General features: G+C 40.4%; 1 long non-coding RNA gene across 1 annotated transcript; it reads left to right on the top strand.

Moving 5' to 3' along the window:
* The first annotated feature begins 12,545 nt into the window (after positions 1-12,545).
* Positions 12,546-13,526, top strand: LOC136764905 (uncharacterized). The gene is made up of 3 exons (XR_010821266.1): positions 12,546-12,705; positions 12,801-12,853; positions 13,457-13,526. It is a non-coding gene; the product is annotated as an uncharacterized LOC136764905 (long non-coding RNA).
* The last annotated feature ends 2,722 nt before the right edge of the window (positions 13,527-16,248 follow it).

The following is a 16,248-nucleotide window of genomic DNA, read 5'->3' as shown; positions in this document are numbered from 1 at the left end:
GGTCATGGACTTTCTGATCTGTCTTGTTTTTCCGCAATTGTATCTTCAGCTGCTGTCGGTTCAGCTGTGCTACCGTGTGCAGCGATACCTTCCTCCTGCAGTGTTGTCGTCTCTTCACGATCTCCCTCAGTTGCGGTTGATGTTGTACTATGCAAAATGTTAGCCCTGTCATCCACTTTATTTTTTTTGTTACTGCAGTTTCCGAAATATTGCAGCAAAGATTCCTGGCCTGATCATTTCCCACTATATATATAATTTTATTTTTTATTTGTTATTTTTAAATTTTTACCGTAATAATCAACTCACATAAACTGCTGTCTATTTTGGTATGAAACTACTGAGGAACCCAACAATTCTATATTCTGATTGGCTAAACGTCATTACTTGGAATAATCCAATCATAACCGTGATCTGATTTTCGCAGGAGACTATCGAGTTTCCAAGACAGTTAATCTGACACAGATATTTTGTAAGATTGTGCACTTAATTGTACAGGCACTGTTTGTATGTAAATTGTTATGCTAATAAGCAGTCTTTGTTACTTACTCTCATCATATTATTTCACACAAAAAAATTGAACAAGGAAACATTTTAAATTAATTTATTAGTAATTTTAAATATTTGAATTGAGAAACATGGGATTTACACCCCTGGTTGGCATATGTGTAAGGTTTACCTGCTGTTTTCCCAATGAAAGCCACATAGAGGAACCCTTGTGCAAACAAATAATATACTAATTAAATAATTAGTGCCAAAACAAACCACACAAGATTAAAAAAAGGAGGAGGTTAAAACAAGTTTCAAAATCACACAAGAAATCAAAATATATAAATAGTGCCCAAACGCATATAAATAATTATGATAATTAGTGCAATTAACCAGAGTTTCATTGTCTGTGGCATTAGCATGATAACTGATTTCACAACTCTGTAGTTTCTATTTAATACTACAATGGAAAAAAGGTGTGCTTAAAGACACTGTTTTGAACTCAATATGAGGAAAAAATTGTAAATAACCATCTAATTTTTTTTTTCATTCCTCTCCAGCTTGTATAGATGGACGTGCTGTCCTCTCATCTCCGTGCTGCATACTGCCTGGGAAGCTGACAACTCCAACTCTTCCACAATCTCAGGCAGGACTGATTCTCAGGACAACAGCATGTGATCAATGTAAATTCTGCACACTCTGTCTCCAGATTTAACCACGACTACTAATGGTCCACATCTGCTCATCACTATGCCAGTTTCCCATTTCTCCCTCCCTGTTTCAGGAAACAGCATACCAGTACACAGTCTCCAGCAGTCAGCTGACAAAGTGTTGTCTGCTTTTTTGTCATGGAAGGCTTTCTGTCTCATCTGTTGTGCTTCCACGTGCTTCTGCAAATTTGGATGTAATAGGGTGAATCTGGTATTCAGTTGCCTCTTCAGAAACAGCTCAGTGTTGAAGAGTAATGCTGGTGTTCTTGTGTTTAGCACTGAGCACTTGTTTCTTTAAAGCCTTCTTGAGTGTCTGCACACACCTCTCTGCAGCACCGTTGGACACCAGATGATAAGGGGGTATTAAGGTATGTTTTTAATGCCATTTCCCCACATGAACTGTTGAAACTCAGCTGAAGTAAACTATGGCCCATTCAGGGGTGGAAAGTAACGAATTACAACTACTCTCATTCCTGTAATTGAGTAGCTTTTCATGTACTTGTACTTTTTTGAGTATTTTTCAAATTTGTTAATTTTACTTTTACTTAAGTATGTTTTAAGGTAAGTATTGTACTTCGCTACTTTTAAAAAGGCATTCATTACAAAGTAGAATTTTTGTAGGCTGTCACGAAAAAAATGTGTGTGATAGACAGACAAATGGACTAATATCTGAAGAAACAATACATTCAGATTTCAAGCTTTCCACCCACAGCACTCAACAGGCCAATCAAATTGTGTGTCGTGATGGTTACGGTTGGTCAGTCAATTAATCAAAGATTTGCAGTCAGTCATCCAGTGCAGCAGCAGCAGTAAGGTAGGTTAACTAGCTAGCTAGCCAACAGTCTTAGTCAGTAGGGGTGTACATTTTTTAATTGAAATCGAAGATCGGTCTTTCCGTCAAATTTAAAAACGGGGTCGTGATTATTTATTTATTTGGCTTCACTAAATCAACATTAATTCAAGTATCAGCAAAAACAAAATGACAGCAGACAGTAAATATCTCTGCATGTGCAGTTCTCCCGCTTATCCGTTCTTATGTTACCAAATATTTTAATTAAATACTTATACTGTGTTTCAGCTGTAAACTCCTCAAAATTAATAAGTTATAAAAACTTTCTTCTCCAGCCGCCAGACCTGCAGTTTATGCAGTAGGATATAATGAATATAATCTAGCCGACAATATGGGCTGTGTAATAGCATTAGTCATTGTGACAGAGTTATAATCGTGTTGATTCTTGAAAAGTGATTTCTACACATCATATTTGCATATATTATTGTTATTATTATTTTTTTAGCAGATTTGAACTGCTATACCTTTCCTCTGTCTATCCTTTAATCAGCTTTCCTTTGGAATTAAATCACTTTGCAAACCCAGATCTCTGGATCAATGTGTTGATCAATCTTGATCTGTTTGGTCTATATCTGTAGTGTTGAAAAGCACGTTTTCTGTACTGATGTGCGCATCTGTAAGACTGAACCATTTCAAAGCACTTTCACGTTGCTAGGCTATGTTCCAGTTTTATGCTATTTTTATAATTGGTTCTTTGTGTTTTATAATTGTATATGTCTGCTAAGATAATGCTGTGATAATATAAGATATGTCCATATTGTGAAGCATCATATGTCAGCGTGACAGGCATTTGTACATCAAAGTATTATTATTTTTTATTTCTTGGCGCCCTTATCCACGGCAACTTACAACATAAGTGCAATACAAAGTGTAAGAATACAGTTAAGTACAAGGCATCAACATTACAAATTCAAATTTACATTAAACAAAGCAATTCAAGATATAATACATTTTACAACTTCCAATTTATACAGTTAAGTACAGTAAGTGCGGACATACATCCTGCAAAGTAAAGCTAAGTGCCGTCAAAATGTAATGTCACAGTCAAGGGTTACAGGAAAGGAAGCAAGGAGGAAAATCAATCAATAATGCAAGAAGCATGATAAAATGCTGTGAAGTGCTATCTAATGGGGATAAAAAGAACTAATATTACAAGTACTGTCTGAAAAGATGTGTCGAGTATGCACCAGAAAGAGGCTGTTTTGACTTTGGTGGGAAGGTCGTTCCACCATTTAGGGGCCAGAGATGAGAAGGAGTGGGCTTTGGGGGAAGGAGAGTGGAGAGGAGGTAGAGTTAGTCTTCTGGCACTGGAAGACCACAGTGGTCTGGAGGGGATGTATGGAGAGACAAGTGTCTGAAGGTAGCTTGGTGCAGTGTGGTTGAGACAGTGGTAGGTGAGGGTCAGTGTCTTGAACTGAATGCGTGCCGGTATCGGTAGCCAGTGGAGGGAGCGGAGCAGTAGAGTAGCATGTGTGAATCGGGGCAGAGAGAATACCAGACGACCCACAGAGTTCTCGATGAGCTGGAGTGGGCGGGTAGTAGTTGCAGGCAGGCCGGCCAGGAGGGAGTTGCAGTACTGCAGGCGGGAGAGGACCAGTGACTGGACGAGCAGCTGAGTCGAGTAGTCGGTGAGGAAGGGAAGGTTCCGGCATATGTTGCTCAGGAAGAATCTGCAGGTGCGTGTCAGCGTGGTGATGTGCTGGGTGTAGGAAAGCGCAGGATCGAGGGTGACTCCTAGATTTTTAGTGGAAGAAGAAGGAGAGAGTGTGGTGGATTGAGATGGAGAGATCAACAGAAGGTGAGGAAGAGTGGGGGAAAAACAGGAGATCCAATTTGGAGAGGTTGAGCTTGAGGTGGTGCGAGTACATGCAGGCAGAAATGGCAGACAAGCAGGAAGAGGTGCGAGAAGGGATGAGAGGGTCAGAAGAGGGTAAAGACAGGAAAATCTGGGCATCATCAGCGTAGAAGTGGTTGCAGAAACCATGGGATGCGATGAGGGGGCACAGGGAGCAAGTGTAGAGAGAGAACAGGAGGGGGCCCAGGATGGAGCCTTGGGGTATGCCTGTGAGGAGAGGCTGGGGGGTGGTTGAGGAACCTCGCCATGTCACTTGGTAGGACCTGTCGCTGAGGTAGGAGGAGAACCAGGTGAGAGCAGTCCCAGAGATTCCAATGTCAGTGAGGCAGGAGAGGAGGATGGAGTGATCGACGGTGTCAAATGCTGCGCAGAGATCAAGGAGGATGAGGACTGAGGAGAGGGAAGCCGCCCGAGCACAGTTGAGGGAGTCAGTGACTGCCAGGAGAGCCATCTCAGTGGAGTGAGCTGTGCGGAAGCCGGATTGCCGAGGATCAAGGAGTGAGCGTTGGGACAGAAAGTCAGAGAGCTGACGGTGGACCGCCTGCTCGAGAGTCTTTGAGAGGAAGCGGAGTAGGGAGACAGGGAGGTGGTTGGTTTCTTGAGGAGTGGGATGACAGCAGCTTGTTTAAATGCAGAGGTTAAACAGCCAGAGAGGATTGAGGAGTTGAGGAGGGAGGAGATGAAGCGGAGTAGATCAGGAGTGGTTGCTTGGAGGAGGCGAGAAGGGAGAGGGTCCAGGGCACACGTTATAGTTTTGTGACGTAGGAGGAGAGCAGAATCATCAGAGTCCGAGAGAAGTGAGAATGAAGAAAAGGAAGCTTGGTCATTGGGAGGTTTGGGTGTAATGGGAGAGGAGGGGGGACTGTTGAAAAGCTTGCGGATGTGTGCAACCTTGGAGGAGAAGAAGGAGGTGAAATCATCAGCAGTGAGAGATGAGGGAGGAGGAGGGGGAGTGGGGGCAAGGAGGGAGGAGAAGGTGGAGTAGAGTTTGCGGGGGTTGTTGACAGTGGATTCAAAGAGTATCTCAGTGTTGGTGGACTACTTATGCCCTTTTTCAGCATGTCGAATGCATCTTGATGTTGTTTGAGCCAGCACCTATCGACGTCTTTACGAGTCAACACTCACAGGGGTGCTGAGAGGTTACTGAAACCTGGGAGAAACTTTCCAAGATAATTGACCATCCCTATAAAGTGTTGTAGTGCTGTGACATTTATCTTTGATGGATCTGGTTTTAGTCCTTCACTTGTGAACATGTCCCACATAGTATACCTCTGATAACTGAAATTTAGGTTTAGTCTCAATTTGACGTTTTGTGTACTTTCACTTTCTTGAGCTTCTCATCATGCTCTTTCACATCTGTTCCTCCCACTAGGATATCGTCCACTATAATAGCACATGGATAACCTGCAAAGATCTGTTCCATAGCTCAGCGAACATTTTGTCAGGGTTCGCATTGCAAAAAGCGAGTCAATTCACCTCCATTTGCGATGCATTTTCTTGGGAGATTCGCTGATTGTGCGAGGCATTAAAATACGTTTTTCCGACCCAAAACAAGCATCTAAAATATGTTTTTTTTTCCAAAACAAGCATCGAAAATGCATGTACAATCCACCTACTTACATGTAATGGGCACCATTTTCGTGTCAGAATGAATGGGGGTGATGGCAGGTTGTTACAACTTGAGACTTGCTTTCGCGCTCGCGTCCTCTATGGCAGTCTTTGGGGTCCACCCTTTACAAATCGTCCCGTGGGCGGTACGGGTGTTCTATGTCATATTACTCTAATCCTGTCTCCCATAGGTGCTCAAAGGTGTCACTCCCGAAAACCGCAGGTCTTTAGCTTTCGCATGAGCCTAGTTATGGCCATTTCTGTATAAGCAGCGCTTAGCTACCTCCCCTTTAAGAAATGCGTGCCATGGCAGCGTGGTGGCTGGGATGAGTTACTGCATCAACATAGACAGGAGCTCTTTTAAAGAATAGCCTGTGTCTATGTAATGCCTGAAGTGACAATATTCAAAAGCTAGATGTTTGGAATTCTATTTCCCTGTTTAGTATTCTTCTTTACTTGTATATAGTTATTCCGGTTGTTGGTAGTATAATATAAATGGCTGTAATTTCTGTTCTGGAGGTCAGATTTGAGTTTTAATTGTTTACACAAGTTCATAAGACTTTGAAGTTTCAATGTTCAGTGAAAAGCCTGCCTGTAGCAATAAGAAGTTGTTATACTGACCATAAATTATTTTTGTTGTTTGTTTTTCTTCACTTTTTTGATTTCTGTATTAACGTTGGTGGGACAAACACAATTATTTGTTATTTTCTGAATCTCCATTTTGTGCTGAGTGTTTCCATATAATAAACTTGCCTCTAGCCCTTGTAGTTACAGAGTTGAAATATATGAAATATGAAAACAGTAAAATCAAGCAAAAAATGGGGGACCTAAGAGGGTTAAATTAAAGAAGTTGTATTGAAAGTCACTTCAATGCCTCGGTTCCACTGGCTTAAGCGTCCGTGCCATGCCATGCCATGCCATGCCAGAGCTTTTTTTGAAAAACCAGGCCGTTGTGAAGTCTGTCCCTCTTATGGGAGGAGCAGCGACTGTGGGTTTGGTTTGTGTTTGTGTTAAAAACAGAGACAGAGAACAACACTACGAGCGATACAGCCTGACGTGGAAAGGACTTCTGTGTCTATTTTATTCTTTGTGCTTTACATGATTGTAAACAGCGTAATAAATACAAGTTTCTGTTAAGAGATATTAGGAAGAGCTAAACGTGTATAGACAACATTATATTCAGACAAGCATGTTCCCATGAGAATACCTTTCCATGTGCAACAATAATAGTAAATAGCAAATATGTATTGTTATTATCATCATCATTTGTGCTAGTATATATGTATTTTAAATGGCACAGCGTGACTCCCTTAACTTATACAGATTTGTAACAGCAAACAATAATTTTTGCCGTATTATTTATAATTTACTTATCAGACGTCCTTAACCAAGGCATCAGATAGTTAACCGTCCACAAAACACGGGCACATCCAGACACGTCCAGATGCTTAAACGGTGGAAACACTCGTTTAAGCGTCCGCCAGTGGAAACTGGCATAACTGCATTAGTCAAGACAGATATCATAATCTGAGTCTGATGCTGAATGTTATGCATCTATAGAGTTTAAAACTTGTATTAGCACACCAGTTCCTCTCCTATGCGATGGTGAATGAAAGCATTACTTAATAAATCAATGAAGTCAGGGTCTGTGAGCAGAGATGGATAGGACTGTGCAGGATTCTGGAAAGGCTTGACTACACTAGTACTACAGGAGAAACATGGAAAACTTGGTGGTATAACTTGGGTACAGGGATAATCATGAGATCTACAGTTACAAACCTGCAACATGCAAGCATTAAATAACAATTAATAAATATCTGTAAAATACATTTCACAGTGTAAAATGCATGCAACGTAATGTAGATAAGAAAGCACATATCATATGTCATGAGAACAAAACAAAAAAACAGCACTTTTGATCATTGGTAGACCAATTTAAATTGCTAATCAAGCAACTCGTGCTGCTAAGCAAAATTATTTTTGATTAGCATGAACTGCTATGCAAATTTGAGACAACAAAATGTACACTGTGGGATACTTCACTGGCTGTGCTGATTCCAAATGGCATGCGTAGAAATCGGAATCTCCCAAATGGAGAATTGAATGTCGTTAGCATGGACGACTTATCATCAAGTGATATATGCCAAAAATAACTTTTTGCATCTAGGACTGAAAAGACTGATGGGCTTGGCATTTGAGCTGCAACCTCTTCTATTGTGCGGATGGGGTGGTGCGTACGTAGAAGTGCCTTGTTCAGATCCCTTGGGTCTATGCATAACCTGATTTCCTCTGAATTCTTTTTATGGTTTGCCACCACTGAAGATACCCATTCTGTGGGCTCGGAGATTGGAGTAATTACACCTGTATCAACCATTCTTTGTAGTTCCTCTTTGACTTTATCCTGCATGGCCGCTGGAATTTTATGTGTAGGATGTACAACTGGTTGTACAGCTGGGTCTATTTTCATAGAGTATGTCACTGGAAGCTTACCTTGAAGAGATCTGCATACTCAGAACGAATTGTGTTTGAGAAACTCATATCCTCCTTTGCTGATACCTGGTGGATTTCTCTGTTGAACGAGACAAGTTCCATTGTTAAACAATCTGGCAGACCTATCAGCAGTTGCAAATTTCTGTTTACCACATAAAACGAAAGGTTGTTCGGTCTTTCTGATGAGTGGCAGGTAAATGTGGCCTACTGTGGCGATCTCCTCATCTCCATAGGCTATAAACTCAGTGTTCTTTGATGAGCCAATTTTTCCTCCCTTTTGTATTTTTTTGAATAAAGTTTCAGACATTACGTTACATTTGGCTCCTGTATCTACCTTGAAGTCTACTGCATGTCCATTTATGTGCATTGTGCAAATCAACTCCTTTTTTTGTCTTTAGTTTCTGTCCCCACTGTTTGTATCACAGACTTTTCCATTGACACACCATCCACATAGTATGATTCATCTGCGATGTCTGTAGAACTTTGTTTCATCTGGAACTGATTTACTGCTTGTTTTTGTCTACACATCCTGTGTTTTGGCATTGTCTTGCAGCACTCTTGTTCCACTTGTTACATGTATGGCACTGCTCTCCATAAGCTAAGCATTTTTCTTTGCTTGCTTCATGCTTTCAACTAAACTGCTACAATCTTAGTATGAATTGGGAGGTTGTGCGATTGAAATTTGATCTCTGTTTAAATACTTGTGCTGTTTTAGCCTTTGTTTTGGATCGCACACTGTCCACATTAATGTTACTTTGCTTGGGTAATGCGAGGGTCTTTATGTGTTGATCTGTTAGCTCGTGAATTTGACACACTTCTATCGCTTTAGCTAGTGTTAAATCACAGTCTCTCAGCAGTATTTTTCTCATACCATCATTGCTCACACCACACACAAGTCTATCTTATGAGTTCATCCATTAAATCTCCAAATCTGGACGTCTTTGCCTTATTTCTTAAATCACTTACGTATGCCTCAGTGGTTTTACCGGGTTTCTGGTTCCTCATGTTAAACTTGTGACGTTCCATAGTTATATTAATTTGTGGATTACATAACTCACAGAATTTTCATTATTTGCTCTCCTTCTCCCGGATACACAGCTGGTGCATACACAAATGCGCGCTCTCGCTCGATAGCTTCTGAGCCGGCCAAATTAAGGAGAATAAATGCTCGTGTCCTCGCATCTTTGTCAGAGTGAGCAGCTGCTATGAATATGTCATATTCTTGTTCTAAAATACGCCAGTTCTCAGCAATGTTACCGTCAAACATTAATGGATCGGGTCTTCGGAAACCTTCTGCCATTTTCTGATGAATAAAGACAATCTTTGTCTTATCAAATGATGTGATGAAATTTGACGTTCATCTTAATACTCAAGATGTTCTCTTTTACACGTACCATCTTCTGACACCATCTTGTTAATGATGATCGGACAACATATTTGATTGAACTTAATCACTTTACTAGAGAACTATATAGCAACTCATGTACATGTTGTACATCTCCATGTTACACTTCCCTGTACCGATACTTAATGCCTATGTCCTAACTACGGATACACATTAGATACAAAATGCGTTTTGGAAATTAACAAAGAACATTTAACCAATGTTCTATAGTGTGTATTGATTGTTAAGAACTCTTCCGAGTCCTTGTCTAACTTGAGTTGCTGGTATGCATTCAACAAATCATGTTTACTGAAGTAGACTCCCCCAAGCTAACTTATAAAATAGAACTTCTGCATTTTGGTAATGGATATCTTTATCAGCTATGCACTGGTTGACAGTGACCTTATAATCTTCACATATTTGGATGATTTTGACAATTGGTGCCGCCCAGTTGCTGTGGTTCATCTGTGATATGATGTTATGGCGTTCCAGTCTGGCTAATTCTTCCTCAACAGCTTCACACAGGCATATGGCACTCGTGGCCTTGTGGAACAGTGGCTCAGCTCCAGGTTTAAATCTTATTCAAGCTATGAAGGTCTTGATAGGGGTCAATTCTTGATCCAACACTTCTTCATGCTGCTCCAGGATCGCTTTGAGTGTTTTGCTTGTTTCTCCTCTAGACACCTGAAAAATACTTGACCAGTTTAGTTTTATGTTTTGAAGCCAGTTCCCCCCCAGCAGTGCAGGTGTATCACTCTTTACTACTATTAGTGGCAAAACTGCAGACAGGTCGTTGTATTTCACTCTAACATGAATCTGTCCCAGGATTGGTATTTTCTCTCGAGTATGTGTTTAACTCCAATGGACTATTTCTTAGTGGCCTGTGGGACAATGCCTTCTGGTACAGTGGCTCTGGACAATGCTTACTCTTGCTCCTGTGTCCAACTTTTTAAAGGTTTATCTTCTAAACACAATTAAATACATATTCCCTTTTCTACTTCACTGACTGTGTACACTGAGAACAGTTCTTAACAGTCTTTACTACTGCAGCTGCGTGCAATGTGACCAATCTTCTTACATTTGTGGCACTGTTCTGTTTTAAAATTGCAATAACTAGCATTGTGCTTTCCTCCACATCTGTAGCAGTTATCCTGTGTGTTTCTTGTTCGCATTTCCCCCACTGCTGACGTTCGACCGCCAGAGGGTGCTGTTTGTTTGATATGAGCGTGTTTTCTTTTCACCCTCAAAAACAATCCCCCCCATACCCCCCCTCTCCTTCCCTCTGCCCCCACAAAGGATAGGTGTGTAGTCCTTTGATCTTGATGGTTAACTGTAAAGGGTGAATGGGGCCAGATCTTCCTGTAGTGGTGGGGGGGTTTCTGTGGGGGGGGGGGGGCACCCAATTTCTTGATTAGTGACATGGCAGACTGTTTTAGTTTTTTTTGTTTTTTTAATATACATGTAATGGATTAGGAACGCAGAATTCCTTTAGAAGATCAACAAGGTATATTGTCTGTCTCTCCCAATCTCTGGAAACATCTGAGGATATTCTGTTTGTTTAATAATAAGACTAAGTTTAATTAAAAATAAAATAAAAAAACCTGTGCTAAGTCTGTATAGGGCCATTGTTTTTGTAAAAACCTAAGCTGTGGCTATATTTGATTTTATATCAGATCTCTCACATAATGTGTTCATTCATTTTCACTTAAATACATTCTAGTAACTATTTTCAACAGTCTTAAAAGCTTGTAAGAATTAGACTTAAGATGATAATATGGTTTTAATGTATTTTAGCTCCCTCTCTCTCAATGCCTAATGATAAGGCAAAAATAAAAGCATTGGGTCGCTCAATGCTAAATAGATCACACCACGGGGGTCAGATCGCCGTCTGTATCAGCTATGACATCAACACATTCTAAACACTTTTAACCTATATAATTTATAAAATTTGTAACAAAAGCCCAAAGACCTCTTTTGCATAAACACAGTTCTGAGTAGTTTCTGGCTTGTTTGATACCAAACAAAGCCTTGCTATTAAAAAATCACGGTAATAAAACTGTTAGATCGATGGGCATTTTAGATCTTTATAGTTATTTTCTTGGGCCAGGGTGTTTTCTAGCTCCTATAAACGCCTGAAATACTGTTAGTGTTAGGCGACAATAGGGCTAGATGGTTTATTTAATTCTTAACGTTTTTTCCGATAGCCAAAAAATTTTAACAAAAGTGTTGAGTTGAGAGGAGAGAGGACGGAGCCACCTCGGCGTCTATTTGAAATTAGCCGCGGAGCGATTTGATTGGTTGCAGGGAGGTGATATGTTAATCTGTACGGTGGCGGCTCAAAGTCCGCCCCAGAACAAGGAGCTACAAACACCCCGGCGCACAGAGAGCAGTATAAGTACGAGGGCAAGGGCTTCAGCTCGCCATCCTCATCACCTTTCAATTGAAGTGAAGATCTACAATGGTAGGAAACAGCATCAACGATTTATTCGGTAAGTCTTCATATTAATTTCATTGTCGCAGCGCGTGTTGTGTAAATAAGGCTTAAATTAAGCTCTGTAACATTATCTTACAGGCAGTTACCAACACCGAGGAGATTATTTGGAACAACTCTGTGACTAACGCAGGTCAGCGTTTTGTTGTGTGTGGGGGGGTTGTTTTGAAGCGGCTCTTCAGAGTTTTGAAAACGTTTTTATACATTAATTAAGGTCTCTTTAATTAGCCAGAAACTGCCGACCAGGTAAGAACTAAATCCCTGGTTGTTTGTATCAAGGGTCTGTAAAATACTATTTTATTGGGTGTAGTATTTTACATTTACATAAAAACAATTCAATTTTTTAATACTTATGATTAAAATCTTTTAAAAATCAATTCTTAAAATCACTTAAAATTTTTAAAATCTTTGTGATTTTAACAAAAAACAAAACAATTAACTTAAAATAAACGTGCCCAAAACAACAAAACAAATGTGATTAAAGCAAAACTGCTCACCAACATAAAAGTCAAATACATTGAAAATAACTGAAAATGCATGGGACAAAATAAAGAAACAATTAAAAAGGTAAAAATAAAAAACAAACAAAAAAAGGTCCAATGCATTTAAAATTAAATCTAAGACGGACAATGTATTTGACAAAGGAATACAAGGGTCTGTAAAATGTTTGAGTTCAGTTTTGTTAATTTTAAAAATTTATCCTTTTTAACAGTTTTAAGAAACGTGGTCCGAGACAACGAAAGGCCCTCCACATTCAGGGATTGTTTCGTTTTACCTTCGAGAACCGTAAACTTTCAAGAGAAAGTCCGTCAGCCTCGGTAGCCGCTAGCTGTAAGTATATATCTGTAGCCTGTAAATAATGTGTTTAAATCTTTTTATAAAGCGGCGTGGCTTAAACCAAGGTTAAACATCTCTTACCTTCACAGTTGCACAAAAGCTTGTCTGTCTGAAAAACATAAGAAAAGATTATTCTGTGAGGGTAAGTAATGTCTTTCAAACTAATGTTTTTAAATAGGATTTGTTTGTTTGCCCCGCTGAGGGCTGATGGGTAATGTTGGGTGTGTGAGTCTGTTTTGTGTAAAGCTGGGAGGGGGGCATTCTGGGAAAGGCCTGTGGAAGTCAGGGCAGGCCTGGGCATGTTTCTGGGAAATGTGTTTAGAAATGGCTGATTGTCCAATCATCTGGTTATGAAGTTAAGCTTAGGCTGACCGAAAAGGGTTTAGTAAGTTGTTTGGTTTGTCTACAGCTATTATACTTCTGTTTAGAATGTCTAGAGCTGTTTTAAAGTGATTGTTTGTAAAGGATTGATTGTGTTCACTTTATTTAATATTTAAATACACTGTGAAAACGTTCGTGAAACATGTAGCCCCGGGATCAGGAAGCATTTATACTTGGAAGGTTTGTTTAAAAATGAAATGTAGCTATGTGTATATAAGGTGTTTTATTGATAATTAGTTTTTCAAGAGTAGTTTATTATAAACTATAAACTAGGCTCTTGGTTGCTTTAAGTTTGATGGTTTCTGTCACCTAAAGGCTTAAGGATTTATATGCAAGTGTTTTTTTGGTTTTTTTTAACCCCAAGACTTGGTTTAGTCATTCGGTGGATGAGCTTTTGCGGACAATTACTCTAAGTGGGAAGACGCATCTTCACCGGTGAGACCACCAAGAGGATCCCTCACAGTGGTCTTGGAGACCCTCCAACATCAGATCGGGTCACAGCCATCCGGTGTTAATTCAACACCCCAGAATCAGCTTGGCTCATCGTCGGTCGGAATGAATGCAACTCCCCAGCACCCTCTGGGATCACCGTTAGCCGGAGCTGATCCACCCCTCAACATCGGCCCGGTTTCAACATCATTCAGCCCGCCCTGTTTCTTGGGTACAGGAACACGGTGCAGTACCCCGCTCTTGGCCAGGGTATTACCGCAAAGGCCAGCTTGGTCTCGTTGCGAGTATACGTTCCATCCCATCATCCATCGGCTGAGTGACCACCCTTTGAAGCCGAGCCAGTACAACAGCTCCCGGAGTTAATCCCTGAAGGTCCGAGTGAGTTGCTACATACTTCGTTACAAAATCAAAGACTTGTTAGAGGGGCAAAACCTGATTATTAACCCTATTACTAATGCCTTGTATCATATTTAATGTTTTAATAGCTGCAAAACGGGTCGATAGTGTGAGACTCCTCAAAAGGGTGGTTTTGTGGGTGTCGGTGGTGGTGGTCGGGCTGTGGTGGGTTCTGATACTGATAATGCTGTGGAGGACATGCTCCGTGAGCCAGTGATTTATAGATAGACTGGCCTATAACCATTTTGAAATGATTCAACGTTTTAATTTTGCAGAACTTTTAAATTGTGACAGTTATGCTGCAATATTTGTGAACATACACGAGAACTTGCAAAACATGTTTGAATGGGTGGCTGAAAGGGTCAGACTTCAATTTTGTACAGTTAGAACTGAGAGGGGATGATTTGTTTAGCAACCTGTCTGTAATGCTCATTGGGGATAATTTAGATTTTTTTTTTTAAATCGAAGTGTTGTTGCAAAGTTACGCGTCCATTTTAGCCGATGAAAGTCTGTCTCTGTTGATGAATGTGGTGCGTAACCCTGAGGGTGGGGTGCTTGGAAGACTGTCAATGTTTGAAGAACAACATAATTAGGAATAAGCTCAGGCAATTAGTGGAGAGTTCCAGCGGGGACAATAAGCTCTGTTTCGCGTACAGTTTAATAAAACTACTCAATCCCAACATGCTTGAACCCCAAGATCTCCAAGAGGCCTTACTGCTTCATCAGAGTGCCAGCTTAAACTCTCAACAGATGATTGCCTTTTCAGACATTACCAAGTTTTAGGAGGTTTTTTTTTTTAATTGTGGTGTGGTAGTAGTAAAATAAGTATTTGTGAAATTCAGACACCTCCTGAACCCCAAGCACAGACCCTGTTTCTCTTCCTAAGTGATAGTCATTACTTTGGAATAAAGAGTTTGATGGCTTTTTTGTTCATATGTTTGTCCTTGGTAATGTAAGGCGTTCAATGATAAGCTTAAGCACCGATGCGATGGTTACTGTAATGTCTGTTTCAATCCACAATGTCGTAAGGGGTTGGCACCCACCATCCGCTGTAAATATTACTTACGGATTTGTCTCTTGGCATTCTGTTTTTCCAAGCATAAGGTATAGAAGGCTAAGGTTGAGGGGGTTAAAAAATAAAATATTGCCTGCAGTGTTGCCTCCCATACCGTTTTCATGAGGGTAAACCAAACAACAAATGTCTGGATGTGTAATGCTGATTTAACCCTGCAGGCTGAGCACCAGTGCTTTATTCAGCCAGTTAAAAAGGAGCCGCCGCACAAACTGTACGTCTTTTTTGATTTTGAATGTCGTCAAGAAAACTGGGTCATGTTGCTAATTATATCCACTGTATAGATATGTTGGATCGTGAGTGGTCGGCCAGTGGTGAGAGTTGTCCGGGATTTCTTTATATGGTATCATGGTCCAAAATAGCTTAAATTACACATTTATTGCACACAATGCTAAGGGTTATGATTCTTACCTTTTGATTATGTATCTGGTGGAAAATGGGGTGACCCCTAAAATAATAGCACAAGGTAGCAAGATCATGTGTTTCACTGACGAAGCTTTCAACCAACGTTACATAGACTCATTAAATTTCCTCCCCATGAAATTGAGCGCTTTGCCTAAAGCTCTGGGTTTTGAGGTGCAGAAGAAAGGCTGGTTATGTCATTTTTTTCAACACTAAGGCCACTCAAAATTATCGAGGTCCCTACCTGCCCGCCTCCTATTACGGGGTTAAGACTAGGATGTCTCCTGAAAGGGCAGAATTCTTTAAATGGTACAATACGGTTAAGGGAGGTGTTTTTGATTTCGGAGAAGAGATGGCCGCCTATTGTAATAACAATGTGATCCTTAAAGAAGCCTGTGTGCGTTTCTGCTCCGAGGTTATCAAGACCTCTGGTCTCGACCCTTTGCAATGCGTGACCATAGCGTCTCTGCATGAAAATGTATCATCGTACCAATTTCTTGCAGAAAAACAGTATAGATATCACCGCTTCTGACAACTATCGTGATGGACAAAAAAATAAAAAATTTGACTGTCTCCCATACAGTGGCTGGAATACCTGAGTGTCAGGGATAACCTCTTAATCAGTCATGCTTTAAATCGAGGGGAAGTCAAAATGGGACCCTACTACTTTTTTTTTTTTTTTTTTTTAGCGATGTGTCTGGGGTGCGTACTGCTTACGAGTTTGCCAGATGTATTTACCACGGGTGTCCGCAGTACTTCGACCCAAACGCCTTTAACCCTGTAATACAAAAACTCTGTGGTGATATGTACTATGATTTCCAGAAACAAATTGAAAC

The sequence above is a fragment of the Amia ocellicauda genome, chromosome 12 (genome assembly GCF_036373705.1).
Source record: "Amia ocellicauda isolate fAmiCal2 chromosome 12, fAmiCal2.hap1, whole genome shotgun sequence".
In the NCBI taxonomy this organism is placed as follows: Eukaryota; Metazoa; Chordata; class Actinopteri; order Amiiformes; family Amiidae; genus Amia; species Amia ocellicauda.
Note: the sequence above shows the minus strand (reverse complement) of the source record. Positions and strands in the feature narration are given on the sequence as shown.